The sequence below is a fragment of the Pelodiscus sinensis genome, chromosome 22 (assembly GCF_049634645.1).
Source record: "Pelodiscus sinensis isolate JC-2024 chromosome 22, ASM4963464v1, whole genome shotgun sequence".
Lineage (NCBI taxonomy): Eukaryota > Metazoa > Chordata > Testudines > Trionychidae > Pelodiscus > Pelodiscus sinensis.
The window spans coordinates 7,599,857-7,623,052 of NC_134732.1; positions in this window are offsets into that span (position 1 = coordinate 7,599,857).

Here is a 23,196-nt window from a genome sequence, read left to right on the forward strand (position 1 = left end):
AATACATAGAATAAAATATATATATATATAAACCCCTATGCTTCAGGCATAATTACTACTGACTAACATAGGTTGGGAAGAACCTTCCCCTGGGAGCAGATTATTCCATTTCATGGTCGTTGGTTGTGTTGTTGGTTTGGGTTTTTTTTTTTTTGCACCATCTTGTGACACAGCTAGTGCAAACCTAAGAGGGGCTGTCGGGTGTCTATCACACTTGCCACACTGAACTGATCAGATTATACAGGGTGAGGCCAAGATTTCTTTTGGCTGTAACATTTTCAAATTATACTGCCCTCTGTAGGGGGATGGAGATTTAGGAGGGCAGGCAATGCAGTGTGTCAGTGAATGCCATCAGCCTTTAAGTACCTTGAGTAGAAAGGTTTTTGATGAATGGTGATGTCCCGCCCAATGAAGGCAATGATTAGTTATTCTTACATCTTGTGTTTATTCATCTTAAAGAGCTTTATGCAATCATTATGGCCTGTTCCCCCAATTAATGCACTACTGAAGTCCTGTCATCTCTGTGGGAGGAAAGTGGACGGAGTTTTAACAGTACACAGTGCCACTAGCTAACAGTAATGGCAAAAAGTGAAGACTGTATCCATTTCAAACTGCAGGTGGAGTGAAGTGAGACAGGTAGTAGTTACCCAATCTGCAAAAGAGGTAGGAAGACTACCAGCCTTATTCTTGTGTAATGCTCCGCAGGATTTTTAATGATCCCATTTGATCAGGGCCCTCAGTGTTTTGGTCATGTTCCAAAGGTGACAGGCACAGTGGCAAGGTGACTTTAAAAGAAGGTTTAAAGGAGCTACAGAAAGGATGGACTGAAATCCCAAATTGTTCCCCACTGAACAGGAGAAAGAAACAACCCAGAGAGGTGAAAGTCTTGGATGGATTTCAGACTCCTGGTGGCTTTCCAGCAGCACTTTAGAAAATGCAGTACCCAATTTACATCAGTTTCAGTAATGCCAGCCTTGAATTTTCCCCTGGAGATCCCATCTGCTCCTCACTTACATGAATCCCCAAGTCTGGGAACAGCAGGGCAGGCGTCATATTAAATCACTAATTTTATCCTTGCCATCCACTTTTCCCTGGTTCCGTACAGTTAGCACAGAATGTTGCGTCACTCTTAGCATCAGACTGTCACAGTGCAGCGTGGCATGCAGTAATCCAGACAGCTGTCTGGGGTTGACGCATTGCATGCCATCCTAATGGACAGGTGCTGTCAACGGTAAGGCTTCGTCTACACTGCAGGGTTTTTGCACAAGAAACCTTTTGTGGAAGAGTTCTTCTGCAAAAATGTCTTGCGCGAAGGCACGTCCAGACCTCAAAGTGCATCGCAAAAGCTTTGTGCTCTTGCGCAAGAGAGCATCCGCACTCCATAGAGACACTTGCACAAGAAAGCTCTGATGGCCATTCACAGAATGGCCATCAGAGCACCTGTGCTTTTTCGGAGCATCCACACTTGCCTTTTTGCATAAGAACTCGTGCGCAAAAAGGAGTTATTCTGGGGAGAGGAATAACTGTACCACCAAAAACCTTCTCTTCTGCTGATTAACTTGCACAAAAGCGTGCTTGAGGTGTGGATGCTCCTCCGGTTCTTGTGCAAAAACCTTGTAGTATAGACATAGCCTAAGTGTTGAATCTCTGAGAGCAAGTGAGGAAATCTCCCTCTGCTGGCACAAGGATGCCTGGCTCCTGGGACACTATAAATCTAACTCTTTGGACCAGCTGCGACCTCAGGAAGGAGGGGGCTGAATGGAAGCTCAGGACAGGAGTCTTTAGAGAAGCTGGTGAAGAGGGAAGGTTGTGGTGTTGAAGGGAAGGAAAACAGGCATGCTGTGGGGCCCGTCTTTCCCAGAAGCAGGAGAGGAGGAATGCAAAGACTGTGATGAAAGAGGAGGAAGTAGGAGAGGCAGGTGTGATACAAGGCTCAGCTTCCACAGAGACACCTGATGAGGAAAAACATATTCATCATCTCAGCTATTTCATTAAAACCTGGGCTAAGTGGGAATAATTTATGCTGAGATTTCAGAGTTATAATGCACGGCCCCATTTTTAATGTGGAACTCTGGGGCGCTAAGCACACGTCAAAAGGAAATTACTTTCATATCAGTGTGGCTTTCTGCACAGAGATCCTCTTGGGTTGCCTTCTGCTCGGAGGCGGTCTGCTTTTGATTCACCAGGCAGCCCAGCTTTGTAGCCCCTCTGAGAGAGTCTGGGATCAGAGGGGTTGCAATGAAGTTATCCTAAGGACCAGAGAGATGCAACAGGCAAGTAAAGATTTGAATTCCAGGGATGGCAGCAGTTTGCCAGGGTTTCCTTCAGCAAGTCTAAGTGATATGTTTAGAACTGCTTAGCCTCTGGGCCTATGTTCCCTCTAGTCTTTTCCACCCATGTGCAGATTTTGTTCCATCCATGTGCGGAATACGGTATTTTTAGGTGCACCAAGGCATGAGCAAATGGGCACCATCAGTAGAAATAAAAAAACCTCGCTGTGGGTATTCTGCTAGCTGGGCAGCATTTGCTTCTCTCTTGAGCGGCTGCACAGGCAGTCTGGACCTCTTTTTACCTTCTAATATGTCTCTTTCTGTTTCTGGTTCTTAGATGCCTCCTGTCATATGTACGTGGACCAGTGACAGCCCTAGACTAGCTGCCAGCAACTAGCACCCTAGGCGAACCATGCAATCGGCGCCCCCACTTCCAAACCCCTCAATGATATTGTGCCACCATTCGGCACCCCATTTAGCTTGACACCTTAGGTGACCGCCTAGTTCACCCAAGCTAATACGGTCGTGGGATGTATTAGGCGAGGTATTTCCAGTCGAGATAAGGAGGTGTTAGTGCCGTTATACAAGGCATTGGTGAGACCCATTTGGAATACTGTGTGCAGTTCTGGTCTCTCATGTTTAAGAAGGATGAATTCAAACTGGAACAGGTACAAAGAAGGGCCACTAGGATGATTCGAGGAATGGAAAACCTGTCTTATGAAAGGAGACTCAAGGGCTGTGTCTAGACTGGCATGATTTTCTGGAAATGCTTTTAACGGAAAACTTTTCCGTTAAAAGCATTTTCAGAAACGAGCGTCTAGATTGGCAGGACGCTTTTCCGCAAAAGCACTTTTTGCGGAAAAGCGTCCGTGCCAATCTAGATGCGCTTTTCCACAAAAAAGCCCCGATCGCCATTTTCATGATCGGGGCTTTTTTGCGGAAAACAAATCTGAGTTGTCTACACTGGCCCTTTTGCGCAAAAGTTTTGCTCAAAAGGACTTTTGCCTGAACGGGAGCAGCATAGTGTTTCCGCAAGAAGCACTGATTTCTTACAGTAGGAAGTCAGTGCTTTTGCGGAAATTCAAGCGGCCAGTGTAGACAGTTGGCAAGTTTTTCCACAAAAGGGGCTGATTTTCCGGAAAAATTGGCCAGTCTAGACACAGCCAAGGAGCTTGGCTTGTTTACCTTGGCCAAAAGAAGGCTGAGGTGAGACATGATTGCACTCTTTAAATATATTAGAGGGATAAATACCAGGGAGGGAAAGGAGGGTATGTCTACACTACCCCGCTAGTTCGAACTAGCGGGGTAATGTATGCATACCGAACTTGCTAATGAAGCCCGGGATTTGAATTTCCCGGGCTTCATTAGCATAAAGCCGGCTCCGCGAGGCGTACAGATAGTTCCGAATAACTACGTAGTTCGAACTATCTAGCCCGTGCCGCGTGTAGCCGCGCGACACGGGGTTCGCATTAGCCAGCTTTTAAAAATGGCGGAGCCAGCTTTATGCTAATGAAGCCTGGGAAATTCAAATCCCGGGCTTCATTAGCAAGTTCGGTATGCATACATTACCCCACTAGTTCGAACTAGCGGGGTAGTGTAGACATACCCGGAATTATTTAAGCTCAATATCAATGTGGTCACAAAAACAAATGGATATAAACTGGCTATCAAGAAGTTTAGACTCGAAATTAGATGAAGGTTTCTAACCATTAGAGGAGTGAAGCCTTCCAAGGGATGTAGTGGGGGTAAAAGACCTATCTGGCTTCAAGATTAAGCTAGATGTGCTTATGAAGGGGATGGTTTGATGAGATAACATGATCTTGGCAACTAATTGATCTTTCACTATCGGTGGTAAATAGGCCAATGGTGGGATGATAGGAGTTACTGTAGAGAACTTTTTCCTGGGTGTCTTGATGGTGAGTCTTGCCCACATGCTCAGGGTTCAGCTGATCGCCATATTTGGGGCCGGGAAGGAATTTTCCTCCAGGGTAGATTGACTGTGGCCCTGGAGGTTTTTCGCCTTCCTCTGTAGCATGGGGCATGGATCACTTGCTGGAGGATTCTCTGCATCTTGGGGTCTTCAAACCATCATTTGAGGACTTCAATATCTGAGCTATAGGTGAGAGTATTATTCCAGGAGCGAGTGGGTAAGGTTCTGTGGCCTGTGTTGTGCAGTGGGTCAGACTAGATGATCATAATGGTCCCTTCTGACCTTAAAGTCTGTGAGTCTATATGGACGGGCTGCCCCTGACATGGACACATCAGACCTTACTGCAGGGAATTGTTTCCTCCATGCTGCTGTCTACAGATGCTGGCTCTCCAGGGAGAGGGGCAGCCTTACATGCATGTCACACCTTTTCACACAAAGGATCCTCAGCTGCTTTTCAATAGGGTTGCCAGGTGTTCAGTATTTGTGGCTTCTATCCGGTAAAAAAACCAGAAAATACCAGACATGTAAAATGTCCAGTATTTTCTGTTTTTCTTGGATGGAAGGCTGCTTGGGACATTCTTCCCCTGCTGCATTTGGTGGGGGCAGGGGAAAGTGTGGTGATTTAAAGGTGCCTTTTTTTTTAGTGTGGTTGGTTTTTTTTTTTTTTGCTCAACCAATTTTTTCCCCCGCCATGTTCGGTATTTTTTGTGAAACTATCTGGCAACCCTACTTTTCAACCACAAGACTCATGGACCCTTCATTAAAATACACCCATGTCTGGCCTGGGATGTGGCTGTTACCAAAGTATCCAGCAGCTTGGCAGAGGAGGTGAAATAGAATGTCCAAACAGACGGAGAGCAGAGGTGAATTTTAGATGGGCAGAGTGGAACCACGGAATTTATGCAGGACTCAAAGGATAACCCTCCCCTCATGTCTTTGGGGGCTGATGCTGCCCAAAGTGGTCAAAGAAGGGGCAAGCCAGGGGATGGAAGGAGTCAGTGTATGTACTGGCTGGGCCCTTATGAAGCCCCTGGCAGATTTTGAATCAACCCTTGGAGAGAATCCAGAGAAATGGCAGATAGTATCCCCTGTAGCTAAATCCCCCATCTGGCACAAAGGGACCAGTCTGATGCAAAAGTGTTATTTATAACTCCTTCCACCAGCTCTGAAGCTGGCTCTGGAGCTGACTGCTCCACGGCTTAGTTTCCTGTCTCATCTGTTATCTGCTTCTTTAGTGAAAATGTAAGGAAAGGGAATCTGTCCTCTCAAATGCACCCTGCAGCTGAGAAATCCTCTGGGGTCCAAGAGACTGAAGAGCCCTTTTTGGGATACCCCTCTCTCCAAAGTCCAATTGCTCCGCACTTAGCAAAGGGGATGAACAGGTCACTAGTTCAATGATCAGTAAGTAATAATGAGATGTATCTAGTGCTGTTCATTTCAGCATCTCAAGTTGCTCAACAAACATTACAAAGCAAGTGAGTATTCCCAACTCAGGAGAAGAGCAAGCCTCTCTGGGGGGAAGGGGAAGAGGCAGGCCCTGTACAGTGCACTCAATTTGCCAGAGAAAGGGAAAGGTATGGGGCCAGATTTGGGGTGAAAATTGGCTTAGTTCAAATGACCTCAGTGGACCTAGATCGGGGTGGGGAAAAGGGCCTCTGTGGGCTGTATCTGGCCCATCAAGTGAGCTGATCTGGCCCACGGAGGCTCTGCTGCACCTCCTGCCTCCAGTCCAATAAGGGCCTGGAGGCGGGGGAGGGGGGGGCGAGTGTGTGAAGTCTTCTCCTGCCCAGCACCCACCCTTGGAGGGTGGGACAGGGATCAAGAGACTTCATGTGCTCCCCCTCCCCAGGCTCTGACTGACCTAGGGGAAGCAGGGAGGAGAACATGAAGTCTACTCCCATGACCAGGGGCATGGATTCCTAGAGGAAACCTCCAGCTGTTCATCACAGCTGTCAGTTCTCCTTGGGAGGAGGGCAGATACTTTGTAGCAATCAGGGTCTGTGGATGGGGAAGCATGGAAGTGCCCTGGCCCTTCCTCTTCCACTTGCGACCCCACCCTTTCTGCATCAGGCCACACCCCTTCTGGCTCCCAGTCAGAAATTATTGCCCACCCCTGACCTAGATGGATCTACAGCAGTTGGTAATTGGGATCATCTCCTCCTAAGTCCAGCGGCAGGGAGGTGGACTTTAGGATGGCAGAACTGAACACAGTGAGATTTGTACTGAGCACAAGTTAAGGATGCGATTGCCATGGCGGCAGTAGCCCTCTAAAGTACCTTGCTGGGACACGTGCACCGTTTGAATTAGGCAGTGCTGTATTTCGCTACAACACTGAGTTGTTGCACGGACCTGAAGGAGAGCTCTGTGGAAGGTGGGAAGCTTGTCTCTCTCATCAACACAGACTGATCCCAACAAGCCATTTAGCCTCCCCCACCTTGTCTCTCTGGACCTTCTGAATTGTTAGTTTTCCTTGGACCGAAATCACGTCCACACCACACGCACAGTTAGGTAACCTCCCCCGGTGCCTGTTGCCAGGCTGTCAAAGAGTGGGCCTACTTCAGGATGCAGCTAGCACGTCTAGCCTTTCTTGGCTGGCTGCCTTTGTCTCAGAGAGGCCGAAGTTCCTGTGTCTGGCTTGGAGACTTCTTCCCAAAGGCACCCATGTGAGAAGCTTGTCAATAGAGGGCTCCTATTTAGCAATGCACTCAGTGTCAGCTCCAGTGTCCGCAGACCAAGAAATCCACGCAGATACAAGGCAAGCATCTCCGCAGCCAGGAGCAGGGTGCCAGCATGGGGTGGAGAGGGGTCAGGGATGTAGTCAGGGGAAGGTTTCCAATTCAGAGGAGCTGCTTAGAACTAACCTGCAGGGTAGGGTCAGGGCAGAAGGAAGGGAAAACAGAGAGAGGGAGAGAGTGTGCCTGTCACAGTCCTCCATCAGCTATCCACCCTCACAACTCTCACACTTGGTTAAAATTAAAAGCGAGAACATTCAGTGTGTGGGCAGCAGACAAGTGTGTGGTGGCATATCTGGGTCAGTTCAGTTGAATTGTTGCTTGATCGGACCCGTTTCTCTAACAACCAGGCCTTTTCCACTTGGACACATTTGCAAATATGAGCAGTGAAGGAGGGCAGGATGGGTCCAGTGGAGCGGAACTAGTAGAGCATAAGCAAACTAGCTCTGTGCCAGCTGTTCTCTGTGTCCCTAGAGCACACTACTGCAAGGGTGTAGCTCAGGCAGCCAGGGTCATTAATAACACTGTGTTCTGTTTGAAACACTAACAAAAGAAGCTTTTGTCAGGTAGGTGTGTTCTGACCAGTTATTGGACCCTCAGCTGGGGCAAATCTGTACAGAATCTGTACAGCTCCATTGACTTCCAGGGAGATCCAGTCCATAAGCAATAAAGATAACAAAGAGTAGTACTAAAAACCATGGCAGCCTCACACTCAAAAAGCCTACTACCATCTTGTAGGCTTGGTATATATTAGCTCACACGCTACAGGGATAGCCCAGCTTTCCTCCCACACCAATTCCACAAACTTTGAAGCCCAAGGTCACATGTGAAGTCAGTGGCAAAGCCAGGACTGCAAACCAGGTCTTCCAAGACCAAAGCTAGTCCTGTGATGATTAAGACGATCTTTTCTTCTTAAACTTAATGGTGCACTGCCTGGAGCGCTTTCCTTTATGAAAAAGAGGGCTCCAGCATGAGATTTAAAGGGAAGACCTGAGCACCTCTGTGAGATCATTATAAGAACACTTAGCTCAAAGTGCTTTACAAAGAAGGTCGCTGTCATTATGACCATTTTACAGATAGAGAAACTGAGGCACAGGGGTGACATGTCTTGCCAAAGGCCAGTCACCAGACCAGTAGCTGAGGTGGGAATAGAGCTCTGGTCACCTAATCTGATGCTGTGCACACTAGGGATATATCTACACCAGGGGTGGCCAACCCATTCTGGGCAAAGAGCCAAGATAGCAGTGGATCCAGCACAAAGAGCCAGGGCAAAGTTGTCAAACAAGAAAAAAAAAAGGACTGCCCCTTTTGCCCCTTTAAAAGGATCTCCCAGTAGTGATTGGTCAAGCAAAAACAAACAAAAAAAAAAAGGTTCTGCCCCTTTAAGAAACCTCATTTAAACATGTTTTGAGGCTTTTTGGCCACAGCAGCCTCCTGCCGCCTGTCGCCATCTTTATTTCTACAGCTTTCATGGCAGCGCCGGACAGCTCCCCTGCCCAGGTCAGCACAGGGAACTGGGAGGAGAGGGCTGTTTTGGGAGGCATGGGGGTGGCCACGGGAGAGGGCTTCGCGAGCCACACCTGAGGGTGGGGGGAAAGAGCCGCATGTGGCTCGCGAGCCTCAGGTTGGCCACGGCTGGTCTACGCTACAGAATTTTACAGAACTTCAATTATGTCCACATTGCAGTCATGTTCTTTCAAAAGAAAATTGAAAGAACAGAGGGGGTCTTCTGGCATTGGTAATCCTCTTTCTACGAGGAAGAAGCCTTTTTCTGAAAGGCGAATTCTTTCGGAAGAGAAAAAAGCACAGATGCCCTGGTGGCCACTCTGTCCATAGTAATTACAATTTAAATGCGAGATAGCGTCCATTCAATGTGGATGCTATCTTTCGAAAAAGCAGATCGCTTTTTTGATGCACTTTGGCAGTGTGGACGCTCTCTTTTGGAAGAAGTTTTTCAGAAGATCTCTTCCAGAAAAGCTTCTTTTGAAAGAAGCTTGCAGTCTAGACTTAGACTAGGCAACATAGCCACACCTAGATAGATGAGCATCATTAATTCTAATTAATAGAAAGTGAAGCACAGAGAGTCTAACTAGCTTGTCAACATTAACAAAACAGGCCAGAGAAGACAAGTAGGAAATATCCGGCATCCCAGAAAAAACTCTGCCGTCTAGACATAGCCTGTCACAGCATCTAGCATTTGGAGAGAAATCTAGGAATCAAGAAACCCGGATTTTATTACCAATTCAGCCATTGACACAGTGTGTGACCTTGAGCAAGTCACTTAACTTATCTGTGTTTTCCATTACTTATCTCGTAAAAATCAGTATAATGACATTAAATTATCTACCTCCCTTGAGGCTTAATCGATAAAGGTTTGTAACTTGCTATGAGATCTTCTGAAAATAAAGGCTCTATAAAATGGGTAAGTATTAGTTAAGGTTAATGGATGAGAGACAGAACCTTCTCTCAACGTAATGATGAATTGTGTTAGTGCTGAGAAAGGACATGTTGTCTCTGCAGCAATCGAGGGCCCTTGAATGCCAAGACTTCGGGAACGGAGCATATGTTGTTTAGAAAGATCCCAGCTACAAAACAACCCCTTCACATTAGGGATTGTTTAAACCAGAGGTTCAGCTTCAAACAGGCCTTGGATTTGTAGCTTCCAATGGCCCCACATCCCACCCCCACAACTCATGACAATTTCCTTGTTCAGATGGGAGACATTAACTCAGATACAGTATAGAACCAAATTAAAAACCTGGACCCAATGTGTCTGGAAGATCAAATAAAAAGGAGTTAGGTCAAATTTCTGTTCTTTTCTTTTCTGCCATTGTTCTCTCTGCCCTTTCATTCCCAGGTTCCCAATCTAAGCGGAAGAGGCAGAACAGCATGAAAGAGGCAAATATGGTCATAGTTCTGGAGTGAGTGGAATTTGGAAGAGCAGAGATCTCAGCAGAGACACTGTGTTGCTGAGGGTCATTTCCCTCCCTTCCAAGATGTCTGTTCAGTTTCTAGCCTAGAGATGCTGATGAGATTATCTGAATTAACCCAAGTCTCCCAAACCTTTCCTTGAGGGTCACATGTCACCAGTGCTTGCATGTCTTTCCAAAAAGGGCCATTGTCATTGGCAGATGCCTGTTTGTTCAACAGCTCTTCAGGGCAGCTCCCCTCAGAGACCCAGCCCTTTTAGTCAGAGAATAAATTCCATCTCCTTTTGAAATATTAAACTCTGTTATTTTCTTGGAGCTTCAGGAAAAGGGAGGTGACGCCCTCTGTTTATTGAACAAATGAGCCCGAGGTTTGAGTAACCTTCCTGACAGCAGCCAAGCAAGCCCTGCACACTCTAATTCCTAAAGATGAGCTAGGGATTCACATGTTACTTACTGAGGTATTACATGGAATTTTAATAGGCCTTTAACAGGACTCCAATGAATTCAACAGCTGATCCAAACAAGATCTCCGTTCCAAATCCTAATCCCATTATAGTCCTGAAAGATCTCCTTCTGTAGAAACTGCTATCTCTCAGGACAGCATTGGAGGAAAGGAGGAAGAAAGATGGGTAGGAAAGAGGAGACAAGAGAAAAGAGTGAGGCGACAAGAAGAGATTGTACATTAAAAGAAAAGAAAGACACTGAAAGACAGAGAGGCCTAAAGATATGAAATTGTAGCTTATTTTCCTACCGAATGAGTTAGCACTTCATATCGAAATCCCCTGCATTTAGCAATCAGTAGAACAGGATGAATACTTCACAAGGAATAGTTTATTCAAAGAATGGCCCTCTTTTTGCATATTGTCTGAATATATTATTCAAAATTATTTGCCAATTTCTTCAGCCAATTTGGGCCACATATTTTGTGACCAACCCCCCCAAAATGTTTGTGAACTACCGTCAGATGGGGTCTATTACTTGTTATGGTAACAGCAGCAGCAGTAAAAACAAAACAACCTCTCAAACTAATAGCAGCTATCACACAACAACAAATACAAAGAGAACTTGTCCCAGAAAGCTCCTGACCTAGGATTTAAACAATATGCAACAGGTGAATAAACCCCCCCTCCGTGTGTGTGTGTGTGTGTGTGTGTGTGTGTGTGTGTGTGTCTCTCTCTCTCTCTCTCCCCCCATCTCTATATATATATATGATATTCACAGTGGTGTCAGTGGTCACAGTTGGATCATAATGACTCGTGTTAAACACTGATTTTTCCAGGTTGAACTTCTCTAATCCAGCATTCTCTGATCCAGCAACATCCATGGCCTGGTATGATATTAGTTAGCTGGGTGTTCCTTTAGCCTGGGTGTGGCCATGTTTCCCTCAGTCCCGTAAAGTGTGTTTACAGCCACCAGTCCTGGCTCTCAGTGTTCTGTGATGTTATTTAGCTCTAATTTACCCATAAATGTCTTCTAAGAGTCCAGCCAGCAGGGGAAGTGTTGGTGATGCTGCCAGACAATACTGACTTCCCATGGTCCAGCACGTTCTTTGGATTGGCACCAGTCAGGTTCCAAGGGTGCTGGACTAGAGAGGTTCAACCTGTATCAATAGCTGAGAATGTCAGTTCTATTTCTGCAATTCTAATAGTAACCATGAGCCTCTTTGTTGATCTCAGGCATTGAGGGTGTGTTTTACACCTGCTGGGTATGTTCTACACCTTGGGCTCATACTAAGGGTTTTTTCAACTCTGATGTGGATGTTCAGGCTTGGGCTGGAGTGTAGGTTGTACACTCCATGTGGCAGTGATATAGCGAGGGGGGCGAAGGGAGCAGTTGCCCCCAGGTGCCATACTAGGGGGGTACCAATTTAGCTGATGGGCCACTTGCTGATGTGCACCGAGGCATGTGTGAATGTGCACCGCTAATAGAAACACAAAACCTAACTTGGGTGCTCTGCTACCCAGTTCGGTGGCAATTTGAATCTCTCCTGAGTGGCTGCAGAAGCACACAGATTACAGGGAATAGTGCTGCAGCCTAAGCCGGGTAGCCTGCACTGCAATTAAATAGCCCCTCGGCCTGCATTCCATGATCCTGAGTCAGCTGGCATGGCCAGCAGTGGTTTGAAACTGCTGACTGTAGACATAACCTTAGAAAAAAACAAGCCTGGTGTGGTAGAAAGGCCGGGTCTGTGATTTGCCTCTGCAATTTCCAGCTGCCTGTATGGAATAAACTGATGAACTAAGACTTTTAGTGGTGAAAGTCAGACCGGCTTTGCCACATGCCAGCAGGAAGCACAGATAGGTTGGAGCCTGAAAAAAGGCTCTTTTGGTAACCAAGAAGAATGAATGTGAAATGGTTTTGAACCCTCAGTACATCAAGTTCAATATTTACCTTGTCATATTGCACCCATTGTTCCCCTGAGTTTAATTTCTTACTGCATGTGTTGAACTGTTATCATTAGGGCAAGAGCACCTTGTGTCTTCAGCAGACTCTGGCTTCATTCTGCCTTCCTGCATGGTAACTGTAGAGCCCTGTACGCCATAGAATCTCTGGATACTCCAGCGCTGCAGAGACGTAAGATAAGTGAAATGTGCAGGTCGAAAGCTGAAAACTATTAAGAAACAATTTGCTTCTGCTAATCTGTTTGGGGCCTTCACCGTGTGGCCCTTCATCAGCATCATTCATGGAGCGAGCACACACTTCACCTCCTATAGGGCAAAGGTAATTATCCTTGGTGAATTAGACCCTCAATCATTGAGCCCTAGACACGTGGGAAAAATCAGCCTGGTCTATAATTGCAGACCTCTCCCAGCCTTTTATTTTCCTCTCTGTTTCAATCCCATTGTGTTCACTAAATTAAAACTCACAGAAATCTCTTGTCTTTCCTGTCGTGTGCCCTGATTCTCTGCCTGATGCCCCTTTAGTTTTTGGGTGGTTTCACAACAGTCACATGAAGACTATGGCATCTGATACCTTTCATCACAATTCACTATTGGCTAAGCAGCAGTTTGGCAGAAAAGGACCTGGGGATTACAGTGGATGAGAAGCTGGATATGAGTCAACAGGGTTCCCTTGTAGCCAAGAAGACTAATGGCAATTAGGGTGCATTAGGAGGAGCATTTCCAGCAGATTTAGGGAAGCGATTATTCCCCTTTATTTGGCACGGGCGAGGTCACATCTGGAGTATTGTGTCCAATTCTGGGTCTCCCACTTCAGAAAGGATGCAGACTGTCTCATTGGAGAGAGTCCAGCAGGGAGCAACGGAAATGAATAGGAGGCTGGAGCATATGACTTACGAGGAGAGGCTGAGGCCTTTGCGCAACAGCCATTCTTCCCACTATATCTCAGCTTCTTCCCAGGAAGTACGGCCACCATGGCCAGGAAAGGCCACAGGCGCACCCAGGAGCAGGTGCGCCTGACGGTGAAGGAGCTGCGGCAAGCGTATGCCAGAGCTACCAGGGGCGGCGCCACAGCAGGGGCTGCCACCTGCCCCTACTTCCCCACCCTCGACTGACTTCTGAGGGGTGGGGCGGTCCACACCAGCCCGGGAGGCAGCAAGCTGGGAGGTGAGGGCCCTGACCCGGGTGCAGCAGAGGGGCTACCACCAGCTGTCCTGGCACTGGAGTTGGCAGGGTCGTCCAGGGAGGCCATACCAGGTAAGTGCGAGCACTGTCCCCTGCCCAGGGGGGAGGCGGGGAGGGAGACCAGGGACCACACGCATGGGCCATGCATCCCATGGATCACGCAGCCATCTGTGCACATGCGAGCACATGCCGTGCCACCCACGTGCCGTGCCACCCACGTGCCGTGCCACCCAGCTGCATGATACCCAGGGGCCATGGGCCAATAGGCTCATGCATGTGTGAAGAGACCTGACACACTCCTGACGCCGGGGCGGGACCCAGCAGGACTCCCTCCCTTCACATGCCCCCTTCACACTTTCCCCTCTCCCTAGCCCCGGCCTCTCTACACAAGGCAGAGGGGCATGGGTGTGGTCTTGGGGCAGCTCCCAGTCCCGGGGAGAGCCAGACATCCTGACCATGGCCTCTGTGCAAGCACATCGACTCTGATGGTGCAGAGCACGGTCGCCCTCACGTCGCGGGGGTGGGCTGGGCATCATCCACTGTGTCCGCAGGGAGAACTGACCACTTCTCTTCTTTCCCTAGAGCTGCACCAGCTGCTCATGCAGGACGCACCACCCTGCCCTGGACATGCTCCAACACCCGTGGCCTCAGCAGGACCACCACCACACGGCATGGGTACCGGGACCAACACCTGGGGGCCCTGCGAGCCCTGTACCGCACCGTCCAGGCCTGGATGCAGGAGGACCTGAAGCTCTGCTGGGAGCAGCTCAGGACCAAGCCATGTACTCACACCTGCAGGCCCTGCTGCAGAGCATGCTGCCCCGTGCTGGTCCTATGCCTGCTGCCCCCCAGCTACTGTTCCTCCTCCCACTCCTGCCCCCCCTTCCACCTCTTCCTCCTCAACCTCGACACCCCCCACTTCAACCTCCGCACCCTCCTCCCCATCCCTCTGGGGATGCCAAGGTCCCCTCTCCCACTGTGCTGGGAGGCGGTTGGCCCGGCGAGACCCCCAGCCCTGAGCGCTAAGCTTTTTCTCCCCCTTCTTTCCCTTGCTTCCCTCTTCCAGCTCCCTCCTCCCAGTTTTTCCCTTCCCCCTCCCACCCTTTCTCCTGCCCTCTCCCACCTCCTTTCCCCTGTCCCCCCAGAGTTTCATTCTCCCTCCCCAGTTGTGTTAAATAAAGACAGTTTCTATTTTTGAAAATACGAGTATTTTATTTGACATCAGGAAGGGGGGGGGCTAGGGAAGGGTAAGTGGAAGGAGGAGAGGGAGGAATGGGGCACAAGTGGGGCAGACCGGGGAGACAGTTAGCGCTCCTCAGGGTGGACGCTCTCCTGCAGGGCCCCCTGGATCCTGACAGCCCCTCGATGGTGCTCCCAGATGGCAGCCTGCAGACAGTGCAGCCAGGCTGCCAGCAACGTGTCCACAAGATGCAGTAGAGTCCCCGGGGGCAGGTCTGGTTCCATGTTGCAGAGTGCTGTGGTGCCCCGAGTGAGGGCAAGAAGAGCACTCTGAGACACAAATGCTTTGCTGTCCCTCAGCGAGGTAGACCAGCAAGCAGAAAAGCCTGAGAACTGTCTGTCCCGGATGGGGGGTCAGGTCCCTTTAAGCACAGACCTCGGATAGCCTGAGGCAGCAGCCCCACACACTAAGTCTGACCCTGATGCCCTTTTAGCACTGGTTCCGGCCAGCCTTACCTTTGATTCAGGGTCCACTCAATGTGGACGCACTATTTCGAATTAGAAAAGCACTATTTCAAATTAGTTGTTGGCTACGTCTACACTGGCCCCTTCTTCGGAAGGGGCATGCTAATTTTGAAAGTCAGAATAGGGAAATCCGCGGGGGATTTAAATATTCCCCCCGGGATTTAAATAAACATGTCCGCCGCTTTTTTTCCGGCTTGGGGAAAAGCCGGAAAAAAACATCTAGACTGGCCCGATCCTCCAGAATAAAGCCCTTTTCCAGAGGATCTCTTATTCCTACCTGAAAGTATGAAATAAGAGATCCTCCGGAAAAGGGCTATATTCCGGAGGATCGGGCCAGTCTAGACGCTTTTTTCCGGCTTTTCCCCAAGCCGGAAAAAAAGCGGCGGACATGTTTATCTAAATCCCGCGGGGGATATTTAAATCCCCCGCAGATTTCCCTATTCTGACTTTCAAAATTAGCATGCCCCTTCCGAAGAAGGGGCCAGTGTAGACGTAGCCTTTGTGTCTAGATGCGTTATTTCGAATTAGCTAATTTGAATAAACTAATTTGAAATAAGTTAATTCGAAATAGCACTGTAGTGTAGACATACCTTATGTCTCAGCTACAGGCCCCCCAAGAACCTCCTGCCCATCCCAGGGAGCATGCACAGGACTCCCAGGAGCCTGCCAGGGGCCGCAAGAGGAATGTGTCATCCTGGTCTGGGGTGGAGATCCTGGACTTCCTCGAGGTGTGGGGTGTTGAGGAGAACCTCCAGGATTTCTGCTCCAGGCAGTGCAATGCCAATATCTACAGCCGAGGGCTGACAGCCTGCCCACGAAGGGACGTACAGGGAGCCTGGAGCAGGTCCACAGCAAAATAAAGGAGCTGCAGCAGGCCTATGCCAGGGCGAGGGAGCGCAGCTCATGCTGTGGGGCAGGACCCCCTCTTGCCCCTATTATGATGAACTGCACCGCATCCTGGGGAGCGGTGCAGCCCCTTCCCCAGTCCTGGTGGTGGACTTGGGGCTGGATACGCCCGTCATCACCTGCCTGGGGGTCCCAACCCAGAAGAAGAAGGAGGAGGATGCAGCCAGCACTGTGACCACATCATGCTGGAGCTGGTACCCCACAGCCTGGATGTGTTGCAGGCATCCTCCGAGGCCAGAAGGGATCATCAGGTGAGTGCTCTTAGTTTTTCACACACTCAGGGTACGTCTAAACTACATGGCTCCATCGACGGAGCCATGTAGATTTGTTGTTTTGGCAAAGGCAAATGAAGCGGCGATTTAAATGATCGCGGCTTCATTTACATTTACATGGCTGCCGCGCTGAGCCAACAAACAGCTGATCAGCTGTTTGTCCGCCCAGCGCGCTAGTCTGGACGCTCCCCTGTCGACATCAAAGCCCTTTGTCGGCAGCCCCGGTAAACCTCATCCCACGAGGAATAACGGGGCTGCCGACAAAGGGCTTTGATGTCGGCAGGGGAGCGTCCAGACTAGCGCGCTGAGTGGACAAACAGCTGATCAGCTGTTTGTCGGCTCAGCGCGGCAGCCATGTAAATGTAAATGAAGCTGCGATCATTTAAATCGCGGCTTCATTTGACTTTGCCTATGTGTCTAATCTACATGCCTCTGATGACAGAGGCGTGTAGTCTAGACACAGCCACAGGGTGGGGGAGACGGGCACTGAGGGACTGTGGTGTGATTGTCACTCAGCTTTCTCAGCCTGGCCATTGCATTGCTGCTGAGGGTCCAGTTCATGCCATGCAGCGTCAGGAGGCAGCACCGGAGCACCCCTGGGCTCCTGCTCACACGTTCTGGGGAGGCCAGACATACTTCTGACTCCCGGAGGGAGGGGCGCCCTCCCACCATGACCCACTGCTGGAAGGAGGCTAGGGACAAGGGCACACGCACACAGACAGACTCTGGAGTGCCGCACACGGGCATGCCTGTACGCTTGAGGCAGTAACCACTCCTGGACACAGCGCTGACAGGTGCAGGTGTGTGTGCGGCCCCGACGGAAGCCCAGGCTGCCCAAGGCCTCTCTCCTGGCCAATGGATCCCAGTGTGACTGGCCATTTCCCTTGCCTGCTTATCCGTGGGATGGAGGGGTGTGGGAAGCATGGTCCCCTGGGGACCCTGTAAGGCAGGGCCCACTGTCCAGGCCACACATGGCCTTACTCCAGGGACAGCACCGTCTTCTGTCCTGGGAACTGTTGCTCTCAGCTCACATATGAGGGCAAGGCCTCAGGGGCAGTGTCTCCAGGGGTGCCTGAGCACCTCTCTTTATTCTCCCCAGCTGAACCAGCCATGACTGTGGAGTGTTCGACACCAGCCTGGGGGAGCCGCAGGCACCAGAGGGTCCAGAAGGACCTGATGAGGGAGCACTTCTCCATCCTCTGGGACATGCAGCAGATGCTGGGCCCAGAAGGTCCAGGATGATGCACAGCGGCGGGCCCAGATTGTGACTAAGCTGCTGCAGAAGGGCCACAACATGTGTGCAACTTCCTGGGAGATGATGACCTACCCAGCACCCGTCCCTGCCCCAGTCCCTGCTCCAATCCCTGCTCCTGCCTAACCCCACTCCAGGCCCCCTCCTGCCTATCTCCCTATCCTCCCAGGACACCCCTTGCTGAGGTCACTGAGGTACCCATACATGAGGTAGAAGAAGCACCTGAACCACACGTCACTCTCAGCCCCACCCCTGAGCCTCTCCTCCCCCCTCCAAGGTTCTCAGCCCCCTTCCCCAGTTACTTCTATCCCAAATAAATAACCAAACAGTTCTTTTTTCAAAATAAAACCATTTTTAATTGTGTCTGCAGGGATGAGGGGTGGAGGGGGGAAGGGAGAGGTTATTGGAGGAAAGGCAGAGAGGGGCAAGGCACAGGCCTCTAGTGGGGAGGCCCTGGGGAGAGTTACTGGGGTCCTTCAGAAAAAATCTCCCTCAGGGCCTCCTGGATGTGCTCCGGCATCTGATCAGCCTGGCAGATGGTAGCTGTGCGTGGGTGCTCGAAGGCCCATCCCTCCCAGCCGGCCTCTGCCCTCCATTCCAAAAGGAAGGCCTCCCCTTCCTGTCCTTGAGGTTGTGGAGCACACAGTATGCTGACACCACCGGGGGATGTTGTGCTCACCCACATCCAGAAGGGTCAGGAGGCACCAAAGTTGCATTCGGCCTGGATGTGGGCACTCCAGGCAGTCATTGAAGTGGACCTTACTCTGGTCAAAGTGTTAGAAGCCAATGTAGGGCTTCATAAGCCATGGTATTAGGGGGTAGGCTGTGCCCCCATGATGCCCAGTGGCATCTCAATGTCCCCAACCCTGAAGCTGTGCTTGGGAGAAAAAGTGCTGCTGTCCAGATTCTAGTAGAGACTGGAGTTGTGGAAGACGTGGTGTTGTGCACCTTCCCCAACCAGCCCACGAAGATGTCCGTGAGCTGTCCATGGTAGTCAGGGCCTGGAGGGTCATAGAAAAGTTTCCCTAGTGATTGATATACTGCGCTGCACGGTGGTTAGGGGCCAGGATGGGGATGTGTGTTCCATCAATAGCCCCTTACAGTTGGGGAAGCCCAGGATGGCAAATCCAACTATGGTGGGGTCTGTTTCATGCAGGCAGATGACCCTGTGCAGCAGGACGGTGCTTATGGCCCTCACCACCTGTAGAAGGAGACAAAGAAACAAAACAGAGAATCAAAGGGGGTGTCTGAGCTCTTGGGAAGTCCCCTTCCCCTTCTCCCCCCCACAAACACCACAAACTAGTGGGTGAGTATTGATTTCAATGGATTTTTGGCAACAGTTTCAAAATTGAATGGTGTTGGGCTCTTGCACTCCATTTTAATAAAGTCAAAACTTTTTAGATGATTATATTTAAAGTATTTATAACAGCATGTTTAATTTAGATACATTTAATGTTATAGATTTTACCTTACAATTGTACTGTTTCTGTATTATCAAAACTATTTGATAACCCGGAAATTAAACATTTCAGTATTTTGAAATCAACTTTTATTGGACTTTTGATTGAAATGTGATGAAAACAAGTGGGAGAAATGTTGACATTTCCCAGGGGACAGAAATTCCAACCAGCTCTAGTATCTTAAATTAATGTGCACGAAGCTAAAATACTCAGCATTACGGTAAAACAACTCACAAAAACTGATGGGTGGTGATGATGAAGGTCACCGCATCTAACTTTTAGTCACTTAGAAAATCCTCGTGCTACACAAAGCTGAGTTGGTCACTCAAGCTCCTTGTACAAGGAATGGGGAAAAATAGGCATCCTAGACTGTAGTGTATAAAAAGTTTGCATGGCAGCCAGCTCCTTGCTCAAGCAAGCCAATGGGAGATGTCAAAAAGAGAGGTGGGTCTGACCACCAAGCCTCTCGTGATAATAGGCATCTTCTTCTGCTTGGGATTCTCAGCTGTAAACCTTCTCTTAGCCAGTGGTGAAGAGGTATTCACCCAAGAAGTCACTGATCCCTGTTCAAATCCCTTTCATCAGGCAATGTGGGTCTTGAACCAGAGATCCCCCTCATACCAGACAAGCATTCTATCGACTGGGGTAAAAGTTAGGAGGGAGGTCCTTTTTTCTCCTGCTACCCTCAGCTCTTCTGTAAGGACCCGATTCAGAGCTCATGTGCCAGATTGGGGCCTGCATAATGCATATCACCCAAAGGACAACAACAAAACCCCCTAATTTTGCTCAGGTGTATAATTAGGTTTGGCAAAATTAAAACATTATGGGTTATATGTTTACTTCATGGCACACAAACAAATCAATGAAAAATATTGCCATTGGTAATCATTGAAATTTACTAATATTAGAACATATTAGAACTTGATTTATAGCTCTTGTCCTCACAACATCACAAACAACTTCCCACCCCTCCTGGATGCTAAGATCCACTTTCCAAGCTACCTCAGCAATGTTTCCCATCTCCCAGTGATTTTCACAATATTGTTAGAAACCCCATCATAGTGGGGCCCCAGGTCTCTAGTTAAGATAGCTGAAATTCTGTATCCTTTGCTTCTGGCTTGCCACCTCATGAGCCTAAGAGGACCTTAGGCTCCATATCGTACTTGCTTAGTTGGGCCACCAGCATAGTGAACTGACCAAACTCTAAAATGCAAGGATTTATAAGCAGTAACTCTAAGGAACAATGAACTACATGAAACAAATGTCAGAGATTCTATTAGAACAATGCTGATCATTCTGGAATAGAAGAGACTATATAAGTGATCTGGGGGAGCAGGACAGGCCATAATGTAGGGGGTATGGGCTAACTATCACTGAAGGCAAAGCCCATTCCTTTTGTCAAATGTACAATAGCGTTTTGATGGCTCGAGAAAACGCACAAGCGTCTAGCACTCTACAATCAATTCTCTGATTTATAGGAAGCCTAGCCAGCTTAGTGTAGAGCAGCAGTTCCCAACCTTATCCAGATGGTGACCCATTTTGACAATTCAGGAAGACTAGGGGTATGTCTACACTATCCCGCTAGTTCGAACTAGCGTAGCACGGACTAGCTAGTTCGGATTAAGCTTCTAATCTGAACTAGCTGTACGCCTCATGGAACAAGGTATACAGCTAGTTCGGATTAGAAGCCTAATCCGAACTAGCTAGTCCGTGCCGCGTGTAGCCACGCGGCATGGAGTCCGAACTAGCCGGCATTTAAAAATGGCGCCGGCCGGCTTCATTCAAATGAAGCCCGGGAAATTCAAATCCCGGGCTTCATTTGCAAGTGCAGATGACTACATTACCCCTGCTAGTTCGAACTAGCGGGGTAGTGTAGACATACCCTTGGTGACCCAGGGCAATTCAAAAAATGTGTGAATGGCTCCTTAAGAGCCACCTGGGGAGACACCTGGTGACCCTTTTGCAATGTAATAGTGACCCATATTTGGATCCCGACCCATAGGTTGGGAAATCCTGGTAGAGAGTTTCAATTGGAAATAAATGAAACACTAAAAAAAGATTCCTATCCAAACATAATACCTCACCCGAATTTAATGTAGACGGCTATTCACAGCCTGTGATCTCCACCCTACCAAACTACTTCAGTTTGGCATAATATCTCAGAGCCTAGGGACCAGGAGTGGCACATGTGAACAGTTGTTCTATTGATTTTAATTCTAAGTTGAGCTCTTGGTTACATAGCAGCTCCCACTGTAATATTAATTACAGTCTCCCTCTGCTCTGACCCCGCTGTGTCATTTGTTATCAAAATTCAACCACGCAAGCGACTGTCACCAGGAATCCATTTTTCATTCACACGAGTGACCAGCCCTGTGGTAAGCGTCTCCGGATTTTGGATGACATTCAGTTAAACACTGCCTGGTAGATCGTAAATCATCGCCGTGGCACAGAGCCCTTCTGCTGCGCAGCAGGGAGCGAATCTCCTGTCTGCAGGTTTTTAACGGAGTAAAACAAACGATGATGAGACCCTCTGTAGATGCACTTGATCTCTTTCGCTGGATTTAGATGAGCAGGAGCTGCACCCTGTAAGGAGAATGCCCTGCCCGGTGAAGAGCAATGGACGAGAGTGTGGAATTGATCCTCTGCTCCCCTGCCCCTCTCCATAGAAACAACAGATTGGGATTTGGGTAGGAGAAATACACAGTAACTTAACTGATGTCTGATACCTGCCATTCTGTCTCCCAATCCCCTCTTGAGCCCTATCACCTCAAGCCCTTGAGGGCATATAGTCTATATTGTCCTCAAGGCATTATGCAGTCATTATTATTACATGGCTTCCTTCTCAACAACCATCTGCTGTGTCTATATTCAATTACGCTCTTGCCCAGAAGAGCAGGAACTGGATGCAGGGAGTAGAAGAGAGGGACCAGATTGGCTAAGAGAATCCCCTTATTGAAAATCTATTGGAGCTGGGTGGGTATCTAACTCCCTGGAGAGCTTTTGAAAACCCCACCCTAGATTCCTGCACCTATTTGGGCACTTCCAATCTCAGAACAAAATGATGACCAGTCCACACAATTCATAGTCGAACTTGATAGGGCCCAGTGAACAAAGATCTTTAGTTAGCAGAAATGAGGAATATGAAGGAGAAGGAGGCCAGAAGCAATAAGACTCTAGGAGCAACATAGGAAAGGGGGGCTTATTTGAGTGGGGAAGAGGTGCTGGTGCAGAAAGCCTTAAAGCAGAGAAAACTGTGAATTAAGGTATATAGACCACAGAGAGGCAGGGGTTGTTTGAGTCTGAGGAGATGAAGTAGGAGGGTGAGATAGGCAAAGGGGATTTGTCATTCTATAAACTTTGTGAACTTTGGTAAAGGTCCTGTTTCAAGAAAGGGGCCGAGGTATTTTAACCTAAGAGGTTTTCCCCATCCCTGCTGGAAAGCTGACATTTACAAACAATGAAAAAAATCTACGTTTCCTGCAGCCACTCAGTGCTGCCACACTGCATACTTTACATGGTCTGTAACATTCAAAACTCTTTCAAAGTCAGATAAAAATAAACACACTGAGGCTAGTTGGTAAAATTAAACTCCGGTGCACAGGAAGAAATGTAGCCAGAAAGAAAGAGGCCAGAAGCGTTCGAAAGCTATTGATTATTCAACTAAACCGACTTGAATGCTTGAGTCCAACTGTGGGGCAGGGAACTTGAAATCCCCAGAATAGTCTAGAGATTGATCCACTCCCTAGGAAGGAAGGCTTTGTAATTAAAGCAGTGGGCTGGCACTTTGGGGGATGTAGGTTTAGATCCTGGCTCTGCTACGGATTTTCGGTGTGAATTGGGCCCACTGCTCACCTTGTAACGAAAGAGGTTCTAGACAGGGGCAACAACAAATTCCACGGGCCCCTGGACATGTTGTGTGGGAGGGGGAGCCCACAGCTCTGTGCTTCCAGAAGGGGTGGAGCCTCAGGCAAAAGGGGCGGGGCAAAGGGCAGCCAGCCTGAAGCACCACCCAGAGCGCAGCCCACTCCCCCCTCCTGCCTTTACTCAGCTGGTGCTAAAGGAACAGCGCTCCAGCGGCAATTTAAAGGGCTTGGGACTAAGCTGCCACAGTAGCAGCAGCAGTGGCCAGGAACACCAGGCCCCTTTGGATTGCCAG